The sequence below is a fragment of the Scomber scombrus genome, chromosome 10, assembly GCF_963691925.1.
Source record: "Scomber scombrus chromosome 10, fScoSco1.1, whole genome shotgun sequence".
NCBI lineage: Eukaryota > Metazoa > Chordata > Actinopteri > Scombriformes > Scombridae > Scomber > Scomber scombrus.
The window spans coordinates 13,765,026-13,787,806 of record NC_084979.1 but is presented as its reverse complement, the minus strand read 5'-3'; the positions used below and the strand labels follow the sequence as shown (position 1 = coordinate 13,787,806).

Sequence of the window (22,781 nt, the reverse complement as noted above, 5' to 3'; positions counted from 1 at the left end):
AGCCAACTGAATATGAAGTAGGATTTCCCCTGCTGGCCCCACCCGGGGGACTCCCATTCTGCCCATAGATTTTACATTGTGATAACGTCACTGGTTTTAAAATTCTGCTTTTCCCGGTTCAATGAAAGTTTTACGCATATAACACCTCCATGAACCAAAAAGTCAAGAAAGAGTCATAATTGACCCTATCTGCTGTTAGAGGTGTCCTTTCACACACATAGACACGAGCTGCTGACGGCGTGTTGATGATCAGACGCCAGGTATTTAAGGTGGGTCCCACACTGTCACAACAAAATGTTTAGGAAATTTTCCCTGAAAAATAAGCTGGCATTTAACTAAATGTTTGTATTTTGTTCAACTGTTGCTGAACTGATGGTTCATGTATTAACTGGGTCACAAAGTATCGACTGATACTCTACTTTTTTTCTATTTTGACTACAGTTGTCCGTTCCACTGACTTCATTGATTAGATAACAATAATGATGTAACAGCACTGTGACAAAGTGTTTGATGGCTGCGAAGGGAGACCTTGCAGAAATGGAGGGACGGGTGCTTTTACCAGTAACACACCTCATGATTTCATCTGCATATGCCCCCCTGTGAGCATAGCTGTGTTATTATTATTATTATTTTTAGAAATGCTTCACTATCCCTTTTTTTTCTACAGGGGAACATAATGATCATAACCTCTTTTCTTTTCCGTCGCTCTAGGGCTTCACTGGCTCCTTTGCAAATATGATTCTTGCTCCTGCAGGAGCCTGAATGTCAGGCCACCTTGGCCAATGCTGCCTTTGTCCATCACCCTTTACTGGACCTGAGTGCGAGACCCCCCTCTGACACCCTCTGCACCTCCAACCCCTGCTACAATGGTGGCACTTGCCAAATCACCCAAGATGCGCCTTTCTTCCAGTGCAGCTGCCCCAGCAGTTTAAATGACCTGCTGTGCCACATCCTGGACTATTCCATTGTCGGAGGGTTTGGCCAAGACATCACCCCACCTCCAGAAGTGGAGGTGAGCTGTGAGATTCGTCAGTGTGATGAGTGGGCAGGGAACCACATCCGCGACTCTCTGTGCAACAACCATGCCTGTGGCTTGCATGGAGGAGACTGCTCACTTAATTATGATGAACCATGGCAAAACTGCAGCTTTTGAGTGCTGGCACTGCTTCAATGATGGGAAATGTGATGGCTATAGTTCGACAGCCACGGATGTCTCTATGATGGCTTTGATTGTCCATTGTCAGGAACAGGAAGGACAATGCAACTAAGTCTAGAAAATGGAGACAAATTGTGTATTGTAGAAATGTTTGTTATACATTTGGGTTCTTTTAGAAATGTCAGAATATTAACCCAGTCTCCTTCCTCTCTTTCAGCCCTCTGTATGACCAGTACTGCAAAGGCCACAGTACTGACGGTCACTATGACCATGGCTGCAGCAATGCAGAATATGAATGGGACGGCCTAAACTGCACCAACAACATGCCAGAAAAGCTGGCAGAAGGTCATTTAGTTCTAGTGGTCCATATTCCCCCAGAACAGCTTAAAAAGCATTCTTCATCAGAGATCTCAGCAGTGTTCTTCACACTGATGTGGTTGTCCGACGTGATGCCAAAGGAGAATCGATGACTTTCAGTTACTACAGCAATTAACAGGACCTGGTTAAGCACAACATGCTGAAATGCTATGCATATGGCTGGCCTGGAATTTCAATGTGCCATACACTGAAGCTGTCACCAGTATGTAATTTAAAGTTTTACATTAAAAAATGATCACCAAGTTGAAATCCTAAATAACACACATGGACTCTTACTATCTTTCCAGGTGTGAGACCTACTCCCACCACATCAAAGCTTGATCACATGCATGTAGTCTTCCTGGGTTTGGATGCTCTAGGTTTCATCTGCCTTGGTGTTCTGGTGTCCTGTAAGCAGCAGCGAGCGCACAGCCAGCTCTGGTTCCCTGAGGGATTCAAAGTGTCAGAGCCCATCAAAAAGAAATGCAGAGACTTTGAGAGTAGGAATATGAAGACAGTTTTTTTAAAGTCCGCCTCAAACTGTGTGTTGTCTTTGATCTTTCTGTAAACTGAATTATGTGTCTTTTGTATTTGATGTCATGAATAACTTACCTCCACTTCTCAACAAACCTATGAAAAACTCTGATATAAATCTTATGGATGACAATCAAAATGAATGTGGTGATGAAGATCCAGTGTGGCAATACTGATTTTATAATGATTGGGTTTTTTTTCAGTTGGAGGAGCAGGCCTCAACTCAATACATTCTTCTCCCTTCCTCTTTCAGATGGTTTCATTCCCCTTATGATTGCCTCCTGCAGCTGCGCAGGACCTGAGACTGGTAACAGGGAAGAGGAAGAGGATCCTTCAGCAGAAATCATCTCTGACTTTATTTACCAGGGGGCCAACCTCCGCTAGACTGACCGCACAGGAGAGACTATTTTTCACGTGTACAAAGGGAATTTTCAAGCAACCAGACTTCAGTTATTTTCATGGTTTCCTTTGTGTCTGGCCCTGCCTGGCATGTGTCTCAGATTTGCACAAAGAACAACAATTCAACTATACTGCTGAAAAGGTCTGTTGTGACTGAATTATGATTAAATCTCACTCATTAAAGCAGACACATGCAGACCTGTTGATGCACATGGAAGCTGAGTCAGAGACACACAAGCATATGACTGTATGTTCACATATGTACACACAGTAAATTGAGTCACCCTGGTTAAGTCTTTGTCTACACTGAAACAACAATGAAAGGAGTGTATTTTTTATTTTTCCAACTCCTTAGTTTATTGGATGTGATTATTTGGACAATTATTTAGTATGAGGTAATAAGGTGCAAGTAATGAGGTAAAGCTCATTTCTGTCATTTCTGACTTGGCTTTGCAACATCAGCTCAAAATTGTCACCTTGCTCATTGTGGTCTGGCATGACTTGATATGCATATGGTTGCATTGGATGTCAAGAATTGGGCTGCACAAGTGATGATGGACACATCTTTATTGTGCCAGATATCAATACAAAGCCTGCGTTTCACAAGTAACATATGCCACCATGTTCACAGCTACATCTTTTCTTTGTCCTCATTTTTGATTGGAAAACAATCAAAATGTGAACACACAGTCATCAGTTACTATGTTTCAGTATGGCCTAACACACAACATTTTTTTGTTTCTGTTGCTTCCTCACACTCACTCACAGTTTACACAATTTAGTTTATTTAGCACACCTATAACATAACATGAAAACAGAAGGACGTATGGACATCATTTTTTATATTAACCATAAATATTAATTGTCTCTCTAAATACAAAGGCTGTCAACACAGTTCTGAAATATTGAGTTCCACTGTTTATGTGTCATTAGTCTTAAAACATGTACCTGTGTGTGGGTGTGTGAATGAACAATTAAATTGTGTGTGCATGTGTACAGGGTGAGTGCTTCTGGCTTCTGCTTCTGTCTGTTAATGTGTGTCAGTCTGCAAGCGAGGCAATGAGCCCGGCTGTGTGCCTGCTGGAGCCACACGTGGGTATGTGTGTGTGTGTGTGTGTGTGTGTGTGTGTGTGTGTGTGTGTGTGTGTGTGTGTGTGTGTGTGTGTGTGTGTATGCTTGTGTGTGTGTGCATGGCTGCTGACGGGACCTGTCACTATCAGGCCCACACATCTCTGGCACTGTCTGTGTTGACACTCTGCCCGAGGGGGAACGAGTCTGCAGAGGTTGAGGAGAGCAGCGGTTTCCCACGGCTGCTGCTCTCAGCCTCGGCCCTGCCTCTGCATTCCAGGGCTGCCAGCGCTCTGTAAATGTTTGGACAGCCTTGAACAAATAACACACCTTGAAAGGCACAAGCACAGGCCCTCTCTCCCTCAATGCACACCCCTTCTCTTCATCTGCCTTCTTTAAGCTCACATTGCTAACACCCCCAACTCACCCAAACCACAAATCTACCTCCCTTGCAGCCACCCGCCTGGCTACTGCCACTCTTAAACTTTCCCAGCTTCCCTCTCATGCACAAATAAACACCAACCTTTACTGTGTTACTGTTGTACGCTTGCATATACAAACATGCAGACACACATCTGTGTATATGTAAATATACACACATGCCTATTATTGTGTGACGGCAGGGCTGTAGTTGTTTTAACTTTGTGGGATTATGTTCACACATACAATCATAGAGCTATAGGAAAAATACATTTTTGTATTGAAAAGTTTGAAAGACACCCCCCTTATAATGGACCCCAGGTGCATTCAATCTACCATAAATCCATAAAGTAGTTGCTGATTTAAAGCCCCTATGTTAAGAATATTATAGCATATTTCAAATTATTGTGACATTATGTTTTTTTTTGTGTGGAATAATTAAAGAGTGACTTAAGCTTTATTTGTTAGTTTCTTTGAGCTTTTTCATCTCAGTGTCTCGGGGTCAGATCTGTCAGATACTACTACCAGGAATCATTAAATCCTACATATAGGGGCTTTAAAAAAGAACTTTATACCAATTCGGCCTGGTACAGTGGCTACAGTCAGTAAATGTGCCCAGATGGTGGTGGGGAAAAAACTGGTCCCTGCCCACAACCATAGTTTCCAGGCTGGAAGCGGCTCCCATCCATTAAGTAAGGATGTGGCAATTGGGGTGGTGGATGTGCTTGTGGTTAGCCTGAATTTGTCAATCAGGGTCCTTTTCATTTACTGTAATGACCATATTCCCCTGACTTTAACAAAGTGTTTTAGTTGCTGAAACCTAAGTGTACCTTTACTGTAATTTTTTTTGCCATAACAACAATGTTTCGATTAAACCTTACTGCTGCTGCAATGCACAGATATTGTAGTAACCAAGATTTAAAAATACTCATTTTGCTGAACTGTTAAATATTTATGTTCTAATGATGAGGAAGGATGATGTCTTCACTGCAGCATTAGTGACTCATAGACTCTCCCCAAAGCCAACAGTTAGTTAGCAGCAACATGTACTGCTGCAGGAGGAATTACAACTTCAAAATAGGGAGACATGGTAAAAAATCTGCAGATATTAGCAGATATAAAGGTACAGAGGAGATATGATGTACCCTTACAAAGTTTGTGTAGTCTGCAACTTTTAAGCCCATAATACTCAATTACTGCCATCATGAATGTTCAATATATTAACCATTCTCATATAGAGGACAAAAAGCTACTTTGTTTGGGATATTATCAAGGGTTTATTATGCTGATAGGGAAAAAAATTGAAGTGCAATATGCAGACATTTTGATAAACATCAACCATTAACAGCCTACCCAGCACACCACAGACATACATAGTGTTTACATGGCCAACAAACCACACAAACACTTCCTGTCAATGAGGGAGCCACTAATCATAAAACAAAAATACACTTTGATAACATGAAAAAAATAATGACAGCTTCCTCCCAAAAGTCTTCATAAAATACACTAGTGATTAAGACATTCAAGCCACTCTGAATTAAAACATCCATGTCATTCGGATAAATGTCTGTATACTGTAGTCGATTGTTAGCCAGGCCCTCCCTCATACAGTATGTGAACAGCACATTCATTGGGCACCAGGCTTGATGAGCAATAACATGGCATGGTAATCGTGAGGCTGACCCGATATGAATTCCCACACAACCACCCACACGTGCACCCTGATGTCTGCCAGCAGCTGTGGAATCTGGAGTTCCTTGCTCATAGTGAATCCCACGAAACATAACGCAGGACAACTTCCACTGCACTCCACGAGCAGTAGCCACTCAAACGCGGCTCTGTTTTCATTGTCGGGAGGCCTCGGGGTACATATTTCTGTAATTTGGCTTTTATGCTCAGCAGTTTTGCAGCTGTGATGACATTTGGGTGTCGCCCCCCTGTTTCTCACGGTCCTGCTGCCAACGCTGCTCCGGCCGCTGGTCGGCAGCCAAGACTGAGGTCTGTGTGTCAGCCCCCACTTCTTGTGTACACATGCATACTGAAAGAAGGTGCTTTTGAAAAAATATATTCCTGGCAATCGAGTTAACCACTGTGGGTTTTTTTCTGAGGGTCAGTTTTCCAAAATGTAGTTCAATGGTTTCAAGGGGAGGAAGGGTGTCAGAACTAGAGCACACTGAAGTGGTTCAATGCATGCACAAGCCTTCCTTGTTTTTGTGCTTTGTAGGTGTCTCAAGTGATATTTTTGGTTTTCAAAGACATATAACTGATAACAAAGATGTTTTTATCTTAGACATTTCCGCATCTGTCAGCTTTTAACAAACTGCAGTATGCAGCCTGCTGTGGTTCTTTACCTTTGTTTGCCTTAATTTGCATATTAAAAGAATTTACTTTACAAGTTTTGTTATCCTCTTATTGACTTATGCAAATCTTAAAACAGTTTAATGACATTTAAGTGGGGAGATACTGTACAAACTTAATTATTATAACTATTCTGACAGAAGCCAGTAAGCTGCCTTAAATACAACATGTAAAACTTGTTTACATACAACAGACATAATTGTATGTTGCCATGCAATTATCAAGTCTATATTTGGCATAATATAGAAGAAAATGGATGTCCATCTTGGGCTAATTTTAGACCAAATAGACTGACTAAACACAGCTGAATTTTCAATGTCTAATTTTGTCTGAATTCTGTAATGATTCAGCCATGATTGACTAACTATATTTGACCCAAATTACATTATCTGGATGCAACATGCGATTATCTTTTCAAATACTGCCTGAACCAATAAAATCAAACTACAAAAAAAAAACAACTATGGTTTCTCTAGAGGCATAGCCACTACCGCCTTGTACAGAGCATCAGAGGTAAGCAGTATTACTCCAAATAATCCATTTTCTGTCTTGTCTTCCTCTATAAACAGACATTTTGAAATAATTTCCTGGTTGGGAGGGACCAGTAGGGAGGGAGGGAGGGGGCAGTTTTGGGTCTCGGAGGGGCGATAATGGTGGGTGTTCCTCACGCTTGCCCCTGTCTGCTCGTTCTCAGCTGTCCTCCCGGAAACCTTGGTCCAGCTGCTGCCCATTACACCAGGAATGTATTTTTGGGTCAAATGCCAGGAGTGTGGTGGCACATTAATAACGGAGTGACCACTGGCCCGGACCACTTGTGAGTTATTAACATGGCACACTCAAGTCCTTCCCATGCCCTTCTGCTCCCCCTCCCTTAACCGCCCACTCTGACAGCAGCTGCCGGACTCTTGGTTTCCCATAGTCAGGGAGCGTGTCAACATGTGTGTGTGGGTGTGTGTGTATGTTTGTCTCAGGGTGGGGAGTTTATGGGGTCATGGTATCTGATTAATTGGTCAGATATGCATACCAACGGTTCCTGTTTTGCCTGTCATGGTTCAGACCGATTTGTCTAATCGCTTGATACTGCTGGGACTTTATGTCTAAGAAAAAATGCTAGAATATGTAGGAGCAGTCTTGGGTACAGTTTGTCTATAGCCAGTCCATCAATCAATCAATCAATCAATCAATTAATCAATCAATCAATCAATCAATCAATCAATCAATCAATCAGTCAGTCAGTCAGTCAGTCAGTCAGTCAGTCAGTGATTATTTTAGACATGTTTTTCATAAAATAAAATAAGAATAGATGAAATAGCCTAAGAATTTATTTAGAAGACAGAGAGGAAACTATGTAAACTAGTGGAGCAGAAGGGAATGGACTGGATGTGGTTGTGAATGAAACTAGACATTTAGAGCCACTGCATGTAATTCACTTCCTGGATCTGCACCATCAAAGATAACGGAAGCTCTGAAGGCCCTTTGAAAAGTCAGAGGAGCAAAAATAATTACTCTCATTTTTTTTAAGAATACACTCTCAGTATGAAGTCTTTCGGGAATATACATCACAGATGCTACAAAAATCCATTAAGTTCCTCTGATCACCCGATGGTGAAACATGCTCACCATTGTAAGAGCAGGCTTGATTGACACAATTTAAGGACTCCACTTATGTGGCTGTGTATGAGCCCGAGAGTGTGTTACAAGGCCCAAAAGCTTGTGGATTGCAGTTTTTCTTTACATAATCTCTCGACATATTCAGGCAGTGAGCACCTGGGTGGATCAGTTTAGCCCTAATGATATGGCCTGACAACAAAACAACCCAAAGGTACTTGAGGAAGTTTTTTTGAGTCTGGGACTAATTACAACACGGGACAAAAAAATCAAACCGCCCCGCACTTAATTGGCTTCTTTTCTTTCTTGGTCCTATACATAGCCATTCAATCATGAGATGGAGCCAAACAAAACCCTTGCTCTCCCCTTGACCCAAAACACTCTCTAATTGCCACTGCATGGTCAGCTACAGATGTGGGTGGACTATCCTATAGTAGAGCTTCCGAAATCTCAATCAAACCAGATGGCACAATAAGATATACATGTAATGGTATATCTGAGAGGAAAATGAAGAATGAAATTAACTTCAAGAATATGCTCACATCCAGTCCAGAGGCCTACATTCACTAAAACATTCAACCTACTTAGGCTTCACATAGAAAACGTGAACGTTGCCAACTATATTAGATGCAAAATATGATAGGAAAGTGGTTGGTACGTTTTCTGCCTCGACCACTTCCTTGGTGCAGTAAAGTATGTCATGCCTACATCTGTTCTCATGTTTGTTGCAGTGTGAAATGTGTGGTTTCTCTGCAGAATGTGATTACTCCGGCTTCATGCTCTGCTGTTGGGGTCATGACCCAGCACATTCACGCATGTGGCATCTGCATGCTTGTGGCATGCCAGAGCAGTGCTCTGCCAGCAAGACAACCAATAAGATATGTGCAAACAGACACAGGTGAAGAGATGGCATGACATCTATGTATCAGGTGGCAGACTTTTGGAGTCTTTGAATGGTGACTGATAGCTATTAGTAAATACATCATGACAGCTTTTGGCAAGTTTTTCTCATAGCGGGGCTGGATGAAGGACAATAACAACAATGAAAAAGAGAGTAGTAAAAATGTCCTGAGATACTTCTATCTGTGAATGTCTATTAGAGGACATGAAGCTTTCAATCACTCATTCAGCTTTAATGAATTCCATTCACACACAGACAAGTGGAAAAGCTGTTAGTGGATATCTGTGTGTGTGTGTGTGTGTGTGTGTGTGTGTGTGTGTGTGTGTGTGTGTGTGTGTGTGTGTGTGTGTGTGTGTGTGTGTGTGTGTGCGTGTGTGCGTGTGTCTGTGTCTTAGCCACATTAAGGCCACCGTGTGGGACCCTCTTTTCACTCTCTTCCCCTTGCACGGCTGCTTCTAATCTCTGACCCCCATCAATAAGATGCATTCAGAGTCCATCAAACAGACAAGCTGCTGCACAGGCAGCCGCGCACCACTGGGGGGAGAACCATGGGAAATACTCTCTTAATTGTCCTCCAAACCTTTTTAAAGAATATTAAGCTGCATTAGCTGACGATGAGCCTTTCTTCGTGGGGCTTTCCTCTAGAGAGGGCTACAGCAGCCCACTCAGCCCACAGGCCATTAAACGTGACAGGTCTTTGTGAAGAACAGAGAGACAAACTCCCAGGAAAGTGCAGCTAGCAAACCCCTGTTTAAGAAAAGGGTGGCTAACAGGTTAGCTAGTCTTGTGTCTGGTTTGTATCAAACACTCCGTGCCGCCTGACACTCCAACAGCCTCAGGCCTATTAGGGGCTATTAGCATCCCAGTGGAGTGAGTCTATACTGATAGCCATAACTCAGGCAGGGTCGATCTGAACAGCCATAATATAGGAGGATCATTAGAGGTAAGATTTTCCAACTTCAGTGATGTCATTGTCACACTTCTTTGCATCCTTTTTTTCGGCAGTATAACATCTTTTATATGGAGGAAAACACCTCGAGTAAAAACTTAATTTTCAAATGGTCTCATTTAGTGTATTAAATGACCAGTTCTTCTAAATTACAACCCCCAAAAAGCATATTTTCTCACTCCATGTGTGTGAAGTCATACAAACATTTCATGCTTTTTAAAAAAAAAATGTTATTATTATTAATTATTTTATTGATAATGTTGGATGTCCAGTAAAATGTATTGCATTTGAACATGCGTGAACTGACGTCAGATCGTTCCACTGGACCTGGAAATGCGCATGTCATCTTAACTTCCAGGAATTTGAGATAAGTGCCTCTGCAATTTCTGTTTCCACCCTGATATATCATGGAGGTGAATGGAAATGAATTTGTAATGCTCACAGCATAGAAAGATCAATGTACACTATTATCCTTTTAGATAATAATATCCTGATTGCTCTAAGAAACAGATATCTCATATTTTTGATATCTGCATGGTAGAGGTAAGTGAGAAATCTTTAAACAGCACATGAACTGATTATATATGAACTTGTATCATATACAAACACAGCAATATTGTGTGCTTGCATTACATTTCCATGGTTTGATACCATGGATGAAGACCATGCTACCAAACTTGTCTTCATTGAATTTATGCACAAGCTAATTCAGTCATTGAAACATGTGCATCAGTTACAAAATCAAAACTTGCAGTTATTACACCTTTGCTATACTATGATTTAGATAGAGAGATATTTCTTGATTCATTGAGTGTGAGTTGTATTATTCCAAGACCCTGGCCCAGACATTATCTAGGGGCATGGCTACATTGTCCATCACATTAGCCACATTAAGAAGATTTTGGGAGCTTGGATGGACTGAGCCATGTTTTGAGGTTGATGTTAAGCTGCTGCGCCCTTGTTGCGCTCAGGCCTGAACTCGCCTTACAGCTCTGAGTGCGACTGGGGGATTTAGAGGGAGTGGCAGAGCTTTCAGGACGGTTTCACTCCAATTTAAGCGGTCAAGTCATCTCTGAGGTTAAGCGTTTATATTTAGCAGATGTGTACAATGTAAGACCGAGGGCCATAAACAGATACATAAACGGATCAAAGGAGATAACAGAAACATGTACAGGTATCAATAATGTTTATGTTTCTCCAAAGTGTTGAAGATAAAGTGAGTGAGATTGAACCAAGAGGAAGAATTATTGAATATTTGTTTGGAAAATTAGCTTAGAACATGTTTTGCTTTCCCGCTCTCATCCCTTAACCTTGAACACATAAACAGTGTCTTAAACACATTTACTCCCCACCAGATGTAGGATTGACTGCTCATTTACAAATGGAAAAGGTCCATTTCGTCCTTCGTTTCACTCATTCTGTGTCTAAACTGCTTGCTGTGACCTTGTGACATCATTACTCAAAAACATCAGCAAATGCGGTTCCCTTATTGGGCCTTGAAAATGGCATATGTTACATAGAATGGGCCCTCCATTAATCAAAAGCAGTTAGGCGCTAAATAGGCAGATCCTGGATGAGGAGCCAGAGCGACAGATCCTCCCCCTCACCCAAACAACCAGCACAGCTCATATCAGCCCACAGAAAGGGGATTCATCACCTTGTCATTCTTAAATAATAAAAAGCTACGAGACAGAGTTTCAGTGTAGGCTGACGGGGATTGGGATGAATGTCTATGTGTGTGTCTGTGATGCAAAGATAGTGTGCGCCGATGGTCAAGAATAGGCGTGGCTTTCTTGTTGGCAACACAAAGCCATTGCTGTGCAATCAGCTCGGTGTAAAATCGCTGCTCTGTGGCCCCCACAAAGGCTCACAAAGGCAGGGGGCTGGTGGCTGGGGCGGGAGTGCGGCAACACAGCTGTGAGCAGAGTCTACACATCCCTACTCAATATCCTCCTCACATCTGTAGCAGCTTGGCCCCTGCTTCCGCCACGTCCCGGGACAATGGAGACCCTCGGCAGACCCCTTTGTTGCAAACTTTCCTTTTTTAGCCTAAATCTTAAATATTTCATTAGGCCTCCTTTGCCCTGCTCCTTTTCTTTCACTACCATTTTGAAAAGCATTGCCAGGACCTCTCGTCTTTACCCCCCTTCGCTTTAGGAACGCCCTAAACAACAAAGGATTTCTTCTAAAACAGTTTGGAACCTGCTGTTATTCAAAAACAGGCAGTGTTTTAAGTTAAACACAGAGAAATGCACATGCTTTGTTATATCTCTTGCAGTAACTAGAAGTTTGCTAATCAGTTAATAAAGTGTTTTTGAACTGCCTTCTTGAGTTGAAATTATTGTTGGAATTTGATCAGGTTTTTGAATGTGTGTGTGTGTGTGTATATATCTACGTATATATAACATTCTTATATTCCTTATTCTGAGTCTTCTCTCAAACTAAACTATTTTATTCTGTTGTACATTTTATAACAGAACAGACTGTATCCATGGATAAGTAATTTAGTCTAATGGTGTTTTGCCAATCCCACTGGTAATTAAAAGTATACTTTACTACTCACTGGTAACATATACCATATAGAACATAGCTGTGAAATTAAGTATAGAAAGTATATATACATTTTTAGAGGGTATTTGAGTGAATTAAATCTGATAATAAAAGTTGAATAATGGAATGTTAATTGGCGCTCAAATATATTCATGACATATGGTCACATTTGCAACATTGAGTGTCATTATTAAGTGTTAAGTCACAGGCTGCTCGGTGTATAGGAGGGCCACACATAAACGTCATGTATAGAAGAGGTGACCAAACACTCCCATCCAAATATTAAACACTAGTTAATAACTTTTCCGGCCCTGCAGCAGAACTTCTGTCAAGATGGATAAAAAGGGCTGAAAAGGATTTGTCTTTATGCTAAGCTTTAAACTGGCGTGATTGGAGTGAATGACAGAGAAGCTTTTGTTACAAAAAGAGGAGAAGGGGGGGTTGATTTATCCAACACTTTAAGAGACCCTAATGAATAATTCAGTGTTATCATTCAACTTGATGCTCGATTATTATGTTTTTCTTCTTTCTTCACACGTGAGGGACCCCGGCAGACAGGGGGTATCATGCAGGGGCACCTAGGGGGAAGTAATGCGCACACAAGGACAAAACAAGAAAGGCTGCAGCGCAGTCACTCCGCTGTCAGCTTGATAAATATAATGTGTCACCAATTAAAAACTCATTGCCATTCTTTAATTCAGCCAAGGCCTTGTTAACCGCTGCCTGGCAGGGAGGCTGCCAGAGTAGCCACGGCCTCTGCGACCAGCACCACCATAATAGAGGCCCCTGCTTTCCCATCCTTTTAAAACCATGGCCCTTCCCTTTGGCATGTAAATAAGACATTCATTCGGTAGCACTTTTCCGATAGAAAAAAATGACCATCGATGCCTTTGATTTTTATCTTTTTTTCCCCTGGGAAAACAAAGAATTCTATAGTTTCAGATTTTTATTCAAAAAAAAACCTTTTTGGGCCTTTCTTTGGGGGCATTCTCATGGTAATCATGTTGACTCAACTTTGTGCAACGTGGCTATACAACACATATGAACCCTAGCAGGAGTCCATTACAGAAATACCATTTAGCAAGCTGTTTCTGTGAGAAAGTCAAATGTTTAAGGGACTTTTTTGTGCCGGTCAGGGACGAGGGTCCCTGAGTAGCAGCAGGAGTCCTTTGGAAACTTCAGTGAAACTAAAGGCTTCATAGGTCTGAGATACTTCACAGCTGAAGTCAAAAGTATTGAAAATGCAGAAAAGCAGGTTTTCTTAAACAAGGTCTAACTCCTTGTCAGCCGTGACTGCTGCGCTATTTAGCAACTTTCTTCTCTGACACAGGATAAGTAGATGTCACTAAGCCATACAAACCTGTCTTGGTGCAAAGATTCATAGGCAGATAAAGTTATGTACATTTTTAATAAAATATGTGAAAGATATTGCTGCTGTACAGGGCTACGATCCAATGTACAACTGCAGCAAACTAGTCCTCCATATTAAATGGCAATATATGTTGTTTGTAATTTCTCTCCATAACACATACAAAATACAGAATTACTGCATGTGATCTTACAGTGTGTGGCAACTGTTTAGTTAAGGCACAAAAAAAAACTCAGTTTGTTGTTTGGGTTAAACTATCATTTTGTTAAGGTGAGGGAAAAATTGCGGTCATGGTTAAAATAAGTTCATGTTGACTGTTGATACAGGAAATGAATGGTCATTCTTTAATGACAGTCTTGCAGTAAAACGTAGCTGAAAGTTGAAAATTCTACATTTTAAAACAGTTGTGTTAAGAAACACCGTAAGTTTAGTGTATCCTCAAATATGTGGCAAAACAAAGAATATTAGCTGAACTGAGAGGATAAAGAGCTTTAGAGACCACAAAGAGAGTCTGCTTCTCTTTCCAGGTATCTACATGGTTTGTTGAGTCAGAGTTTCCGTCTTTCGCACACCTTCTGTGTGAGACTTTGTCCCCTAAACAGTGGGAAAGAATCCAGATTTGGAAACATTTCTATGCCATGAATTGTAGGAACTCGGAGGTCACGCTACTTATAATTCCCAATCTCTCAACGTCCCTCAAGCACATTTGGACACTAATGTCCGAATGCAAAATAATGAATTTGACATCAAATGAACCTGGTCATCCTGGAAACATTAAAGCGTAGAACTGAATATAAAAAGAATGAAGTATGAACATCTGAATGGGTGCAAGCATTCCTCTTCAACCCCTTACATCTCACCACTCACCCTCCTCCTCCTCCTCCTACTCCTCCTCTCTGCCCACTCATTATCCCTGTCACACGGGACCAGGGCCCACTTGGCACAGGCTTGTGGACTTAATTGAATTAGACATACCCGCTTGTTTAGGCATTGTGCAGTGGCATGAGAATCTCCCAGCCATCTCCATGAAGGCAGAAGAAAAGAAAGGCATCGGCAACACTTGTCGGAAGATCTGAGAGTTGGACATTCTCAGGGATGGAATGGACGCCGCAAAAATGAGGGACCACCAGTCTCCCATTGTTCCCCGGCTCAGTGCCAAGTACAGAGTGGGACTCGTCCAGGGGTTTCACTTCACTTAACCCAGAGGTGTGGCACAATCCCTGCACCTAAACTCTCAAACCCACATAAAACCAATCCACATTATGGGAAAACAGAAAAGTTACTGGTGAGATATGATTTTATATATGCAAAATGTATTTGGCACTGAACTGGTCAATACATAGTTTAGGTTTATATTCATCCTGATGTTTGGTTTATGTTTAGATATGACTTCCAATAGATTCTGTTTATTGAAAGTTTTCACCTTTTCTCTCTTTTACAGTAACAACTGCATCAAGATCAGTTGAGTCAAGACAAACATCAGGGTAAATGTTAACCCATAATAGAATGCCTGAACCATGATCACAAATAAGCATAAATTAAAGAGGAAAGTTACTTCAGTCACTCCAGGAGATGTCTAACTATGTTGGTTTCATTGATTTGGGCTCCATATTTATGTCTGCAAAAACTGCATGCATGCTTTTCAGAAGTGTTCAAGGGATGTTTTCTCAATATTGTTCAGTAAAACATTGTATTTGCAGTCTGTCCTTACATTGAAATGGTCTGTATCAGCCAACTGTTATGGTACTCATAGGCTTCGTCTAAAGCCATTTGATGCAGCTTTTGACACAAATGACAGCACTCACTGTGCCAGCTTAACCCTCTGACTTCCACCTTTTCCAGCCATCATCTTGGAGCTAACTTTAAAGTCAAGAGTCAGGCACTTTGTGATGAGAGATTTTTTTCTCTCTTTCTTTTTCTTTTTGGTTTAAAATGGAAATAAACCTCTTCTAATGTGATTGCCCTTTTCCATTTATCTTTACAGGGTCTAAATGGACGTGCTACAAGGGGATTCCTAGGCGCTGTCACTACATAACGTCACCTCCCTAACCCCAGGGGTCAGGGCCAGATTGACACCATAACCCACAGCCCTGATCCTCCTTCAGCCTCTTTAGAGGTGCGCCCGGCCAGCAGTAATACGGCCCGCACTTTATTCATTTGGAGATCAGCCAAGCTGAAAAGATAAGCTCTGAATAATTGGAGCCCACAGACCACGGAGAATCTGATAGGATCTTTGAGTCTTTAACTTTTTCTCTTTCCCTCCTCCTCTCTCTATACCTCTTATAACCGGAGGACACCCCTTGTTAGATTCAGGCAGCCAGATGGGCAAGAGAAGAGTGGGATGATCTGCGGCGCTTTAGAGAGAGGGATGAAACTGGCTGTAGGGACCTGTCACTCACGTGCAGGGGGAGTGAATGTGGAGCCTAATGAATCCTCCACAGCCACCAGTGGACAAGATGCAGCTCTGTGTGGACACCAGACAGCCAGACAGTACTCCATCCTGCCTCCTTTTCTCTAGTGGCCTCTTTCCTTCCATCTAAGAGACAGTCAATATTTAGTGTAGTTCACAGGCAGTTCATTGAATTTTCATGTGAGGAGTACATTTCAGACAAAAAAATCAAAGAAAACTTTGAAAAACAAAATTATTCTTGGTGGCATACCGGTCATTTTGAGGACAAACTGTTGAGCAACTGCCTTATTAATATCCCCTCGAGACAAGAATAACTTGTTAATAAAGCAGTCAAATCTCTCTGGGAGGTGAGACACTGGAAACAATAACATGAAAATGAGGCTGTTTGCTACTGTGGCTGCTGTAGTTAATCATCCCTCTGTCAAATTAGCATCCCCCCTGCCCTGCATGGAGGACACCATGGCAGATAGACAGGGCATCGTTAGCCACACTGTGCAACAAAGGGCTAGCAATGGGGAGGCTGCAGCTATACTGGTAATGTCAGGTCCCAGGTCAGCTTGGTCAAGAGCCAGTGGAAGCCCATGCTGCGCTCTGCCTGTCCGGTGTTGTCATAACAGAGCAGTTTTACTGTATGAGGCCATAGGAGAGACAAGACTGACTACAGAGTCCTGAAGACAGACTGAACAACAGGACCACACACTTGTCTCCCATTAACACCAGCAGCAGTCGTGGTTTTCACCCCTTTCACATGTTCGGACATGGGCCCACTTGGAGTAGCAACAAGAAGAGCAGTGTAGCTTATTGTGAGAGGACTGGGAAAGTTACTTCCAAAATGCAATAAGTTCAAATTTACTTGCTTGTATCTGCCTTAACCCCAGAGAACAGAGACAGAGGGAGTGCTTTAAAAATCATCAATAGTCAGATATCAAAGAAATGTTACATCATTTGTTTTTCTGCAACAGCATCACTCAGCTTGTTTTTCTAAAATTATTGCACATAATTACTGTTAGAAATATGTTTCTGTTTTTGCCATATGTCTTACAGCTATATGTGTTTATTTGTAATTGCAAAATACAGAGGGAATCTGGCTCTCCTAACGATAGCTGAAAGTAAGCAAAATAGTCTGAAGGTGCGTTGCCTAGTTGTGCAGCAATCAGTATCAGTGTTCCCCTTTTGTTAACCTGTACTTGGCAGAGGCCAGGCATTGTTAAACATAATAATCCTGATTATTACAATAACATCAGACACTACACGTGACCTCAAATCAAACCAAATGGCATGACAGACTCGGACAAATCTCCAGCCATCAAGTCAAGCAAAATATTTTCTCTGCCCAGTCACAAGGGCACAATGCTTCCTGTCCTGGAGACAGTGTCACCCAATGGCTTTGTGTTTTCCATAAAACTTGTTTCCTGTGTTACAGGGCATTTTATAACTAAAGAAACACAAAACAAAGCCCCACAAAAAAACCAAACACATTCTCTCATGAAGCACCAACTTGTGCTGCATTTAAAGTATCTGAAACAAAAATAGTTTTCAGCAAGTCAGAGCTGAGAACATTTGTGTAAATTGAACAGGAAATGTGATAATCTGACTTCCTAACCAGTTGACGTGTCATCTGTGGCTCAAGTAGAGACAAGTAGAGACTGATAAAAAGGAGATCAATTAAAGGGAAGAATTGCTCAGGAAGAAAGAAGCACAGGCAGAACTGTCAAAACATAAATAAAAGTTCTTCCATTTTATATTTCATATAATGTTTATATAACATATAATGACTAAAATAATCATGGCTAGTTACAATGATTTCACTTTTATTGTGAAATTCATGTCATTGCTTTAATAATGTTGCATTTTTAAAGTGTCCTTTATCTTCTTTAACTATTTGAGGTGCAGTGGGTAATGAATAGCCGCTGAAGTGGTCAGATATTATAAATCAATGACAGTTTGTAATTCTCTTCATTTAAACAAAGGGCAAACGAATAAAAACCCATTAAGATGACATGTGAATTGGCAAACAAACTGTTTAATTTGTGTCTGCTGTGTGAAGGAGGCTTTCCGTCCGTGGGCCTGAGGGCAGCCCAAATTTACATCTGATTGGAGTTTAATGGTCCATGGCCGCTTTTACTGCATGGTCACTATGGCGACCAAGCTTTTCTCAAGATTTTCAACAGACTAAAATGTCCTTTTTTTGTCCATTTGAAATGTGTCATGCGAGCCAAATGGGGCTGGGGCTTGTATGTATCAATTTGTTTCTGTTGCGGGGCCCACACTAGCCCTGCAATGAATATATGGGCCATTGAATCCCGACACACAATGGCCACAGCTGATGTGGTTGCCACAGAGACACGCCCACACAAAGGCTCGGAATGATGACATATGGTCCAAACCTGCCCAGTCGGTGGACCCCCAATAGGCCGACTGCATTGATGGACAAAACCCCACGTTAGCCATTTATCTGTGCCTACTCATTTCATGGTAAGATAAACTTTTTATAAAGTTTCCACAGCCCATGCACAAGGAGTAAACGGCTGGTGAAAAAGCCACCATGTAAAGTGGGGGGAATTCATCATTAAGTGATTAACAAAGGCTTCTTTACCACCTGCTTCTACATTAATACGGACATTAAAGGCCTCTCTTTTTGTTTAAGGAGAAAGAGGGAGGCAAAAAGAATTAATTTAAAGACATAATAGAAAAAAGCATATGTTGGTGTGGAACTTTTCATTTCTGTTGCTGTTAGATTTACTGATATGAACTACTTCCACTGAAAGAAAAATGTTAATATCTATATGTTTTAAGGTTTCATATATGACTTTTTTTTTTATTCATCAGACACAGAAATTGAAACATTTTATTTAGTTAGTTAGTTAGTTAGATAGTTATTTATTTATTTAGTAACTTTTTGAACAGATTTCGGCTTCTACAAGAAATTAAAAAGGTTAACTGCTCACCTTGAGGGTAAATATTACTTATTTGAATCTTTTCCTCTTGTGGGAAAAATCTGCATATCATAATTTACATTATTTGCATATGTTTAGACTTTGCATGTGTTCTGATTTACATTATATTGGTCACTTTTTGTAGACCGTGTCACTTTGACATTTTTTCCCTGCTGTTTTCTTGTTTTTCCAGTTTTGTGAGGAAACATAATTGCTGCTTGGATTATGTTCCCAAGAAAAATATTTTGTCATGTGGGAAGTGCTATATTTATGCAACATGCACAAGTTGTAGGGAGGTGGTCGGGATGCAGCAAGAGTCCTGTGTGGTTAGGTTCAGGCACAAAAGCACTTTGGTTGAGGTTAGGGAGAGATTTTGGTGTTGTTTAAATGTTAATTCAGACCTCCAGCTTTCCATTATGAGGTGTTGTGAGTGCCTAAACAAACCTTGCTTGCTTTAGTTGCAAAGGGTGGGGTATTGTATTGCAAGAGTTGAGACTAAGAAAAACAAATGAAATACTTTATCAGTGAAGTTTTGCATTCTGCACGTGTTTATTACCCATGTTTACCCATGATTTTAAAAAGCATTATTTAGGCAGCGTTACATTTCTTACAAAACACATTTGCTGTTAGAGATTATAAATGAATACATGTAATTTTAATAGGAAGGTTCATAAGAGTTACTTACATGCTCTGAGTAGATACTGCAGTAATTCCCAAACAAGGGTCACTGTACACCACGACCAGTTGCAAGTGGGAGCTTGAAGAGACCGTGGAGTAGCTCAGCTAAATGAAGAAAAATGTTAAATTATTATCAGATTAAAAATAATATATATCCACATACTTTGTGTTCAGGAGGAAAACAAACAGCCAAAGATTATTACAGATGGGTATGATGCTGATCTTTCAGATCTTATTCTTTCAGAACTTTGATCTTGTGTTACAATAATCACACTTTTTTTATGCTATTCCAAGGGGTTGTAATCACAGCCCAAATGAAAACTTGACAACTGAAAAAAAGAGCAACATCAACAATTCCAAGAGCAACATTTTTTTTATTTTGTTATCATTAATAATGTTAAACAACACTTGAAATCCAATCAAACAAATATTTGGCGCATAGCAACATTATTGACGAAGAGTTCATTTGATTAGGTTGTGGTGATACATCAAAAACACAAAACGTTTGAATACCAATGGTAGTGCATCTCACTCAAATCATATATATATACATCATACAAAACAACCATATGAAAGTGGAAATAATCAGGTGAAAAATGCAAAAACATTATATTGTCATTTTCATAAAATTATATCACATAATCTATATGGTTTTCTTTACCAGTTTAGTGAGATATCAATAATGATCTAATTAGGACTAAATGTAAATAATTATGACTTAACGATAAAAGATAATCAGCACTATGATTCAACTGGGGAAGTCCCTCATAAAGCATGCATTTAAGGTAGGAGGTCTAATTCCATCAGGAAAGATAAGCAGTGTGTGAACAAGACATTCAAGAGTTGGCCTTCTTCATTACTCACCACTGAAATATGTGATGATGTCATTTCAGGCTTTGTGTGGTGGGAGGGTTGTTATGGTCCATATGGGGGTAACCATTCACTTAAGGCAGTGCAGATGCTCTACTTTTAACAAACACAGCACTATAGAAACATGGAGACCATTCCTCTTATTTGAGGCGTTAAAGGACATGTTCATAATTTTTATGTCTGTCTTTAAGGTGCCCATATAAACACTGAAACGTGTTTTACTTGCTGTAATCATTCTTCATGTTCATACTGACCATTTGGACCACAGACTTCCTTCTGTGTAAACATGTTTTTAAAAGTTTAACTTAAGCTAATACGAAGCTTCAGCCATCCAAATGAGTCAAATCAAGTAGATATCATTCAACGTAACAGTCTTTTTAGTGCCAAAGTCCCTCTTTTTGTTACTATACTTCCACCACAGCTTAACAGGGATACACTATCTAAAGAAACACAAAGAAGGAATTTGATGCTAAAAAGACTGTAAATATGGCAGATATCCACTTGATATGACGCCTGAAGCCTCAAATAAACTTCACATCAACTTTTAATACAGTTTTATACAATGTGGCTGTGCGCACTGTGAATTATGGCCCCCATCATTTACATTATAAGCAAATTTGAAGGGGATATTTTAACAGCCAGTATGAATAGGAGCAATAATAACAGCAAAGAAAAACCTCTTTCAGTGTTCATATGAACATCTGACTGTTTTTTAAGACAGACTTGAAATTTCGAACCTGTCCTTTAATTTAATCAACACAAAATAATCAGCAGTTTGTTTTGTGAAACATTCTGTGGCTTCTTAAAAAATTAATTTATACTGTTTTTAACTGTTTTATCAATTTAAAAAAAATAAACGTTGCCACCTTGGAGTCAGGGAAATGTTTTTTGTCTATTATCTAACATTTTACTGACTGCCAATTAATTAATCAGTATACAAAATAATAAACAACAGATCAACAAAAAATGGAAATGATTTTTAGCTGTAGCCCTAAACAGCACTGTAACTTGAGTCAGTCCATTCTGATGTTTATACTGCAGTTCAATTAATCCTCTTATTAACAGGACATCTTTTAAAAAAAAATAAAATATATATATATATATATATTTTTTTTTTTTTCCACCCAGTAAAAAGATTCAGAGTACCAACCATACAGACATAAACCAATATTGTCTTTTAGAAATTCGGTTTATATTTTGCTAAATTGCAGTTTTGACGGAAAGATAATGCAGCCAAAATTGCATTTTCTGTTGACATGATGAGAAAATATTTATTATATCTGGCAAATACATACAGTGAATGTATGAGTAAAATGCATTTTTCTTTATTTTGCTCACCAAAATAGCTGTACATTCATTCAAAACTCTGCTTGTGAACATAATCGAAGCAACAATTACTTGATATTGCAGCATAATTGTAAAAACACGTCTCTAGGAGACATGGATGCATACACACACACAAACACACACACACACACACACACACACACACACATACAATGCTTCCTACAACTGCGTACTCTGCAGAAGACAGGTCAAGCCAAAGTGTCACTTGATGTCAATTAAGGTGATGGGGTGTGAGTGAGACCCGGAAGGAGATCTCACTCGGTTTGATTTGGAGGTGACAGGTCCTTCTGGATATGACCTGTCTATTCCCTGATTTCACCCCAGTCATCCGCCTGGCTGTCCCCTGCATGGACGCCTCCATTGACTGCTGTCAAAGAGAGGGACCTGGAGGAGAACATTACCCTGGGAGGTCAGAGACCCCCAGGTGACCTGGTGAAGACCCCTCGAAACACTTCAGCGAACAAGCAGTGTCCAGACCAGTCAGTTTTCAACTGACCCTCTGCAGTACAATCTGGAGCTGTCAAACCGGAAACAGCGGGTAAATACACTGTGAAATTTCAAGTGAATTACAGGCTGAGCATCCGTCTCAATCAAGCAGGCTTTGAGTACTCCAACCTTGTTTTAACAAAGCATTTCCTTGATGATCCTTATCCTACTCTTGGATGACATAGATATGACTCTGCACCCAAATATGCTGCACAGTCCTTAACACACACATCCTCTCTGTGATCATATGAGCATACACACAGTTTCCCACACATGTGAACGGGTGCACAGACCCCACCCTTGGACCCCACACTGCACAGCATTATGCAGAGTTCCCTTGAATTCACACAGAGATCTAAAAATACCCGCGAGGGAGGAAATC

The 22,781-nt window shown here is 40.5% G+C and overlaps 1 pseudogene; it reads left to right on the top strand.

The window, feature by feature from the left end:
* The first annotated feature begins 762 nt into the window (after window positions 1–762).
* On the top strand, window positions 763–22,408 carry LOC133987192 (neurogenic locus notch homolog protein 1-like; annotated as a pseudogene).
* Window positions 22,409–22,781: the final 373 nt, after the last annotated feature.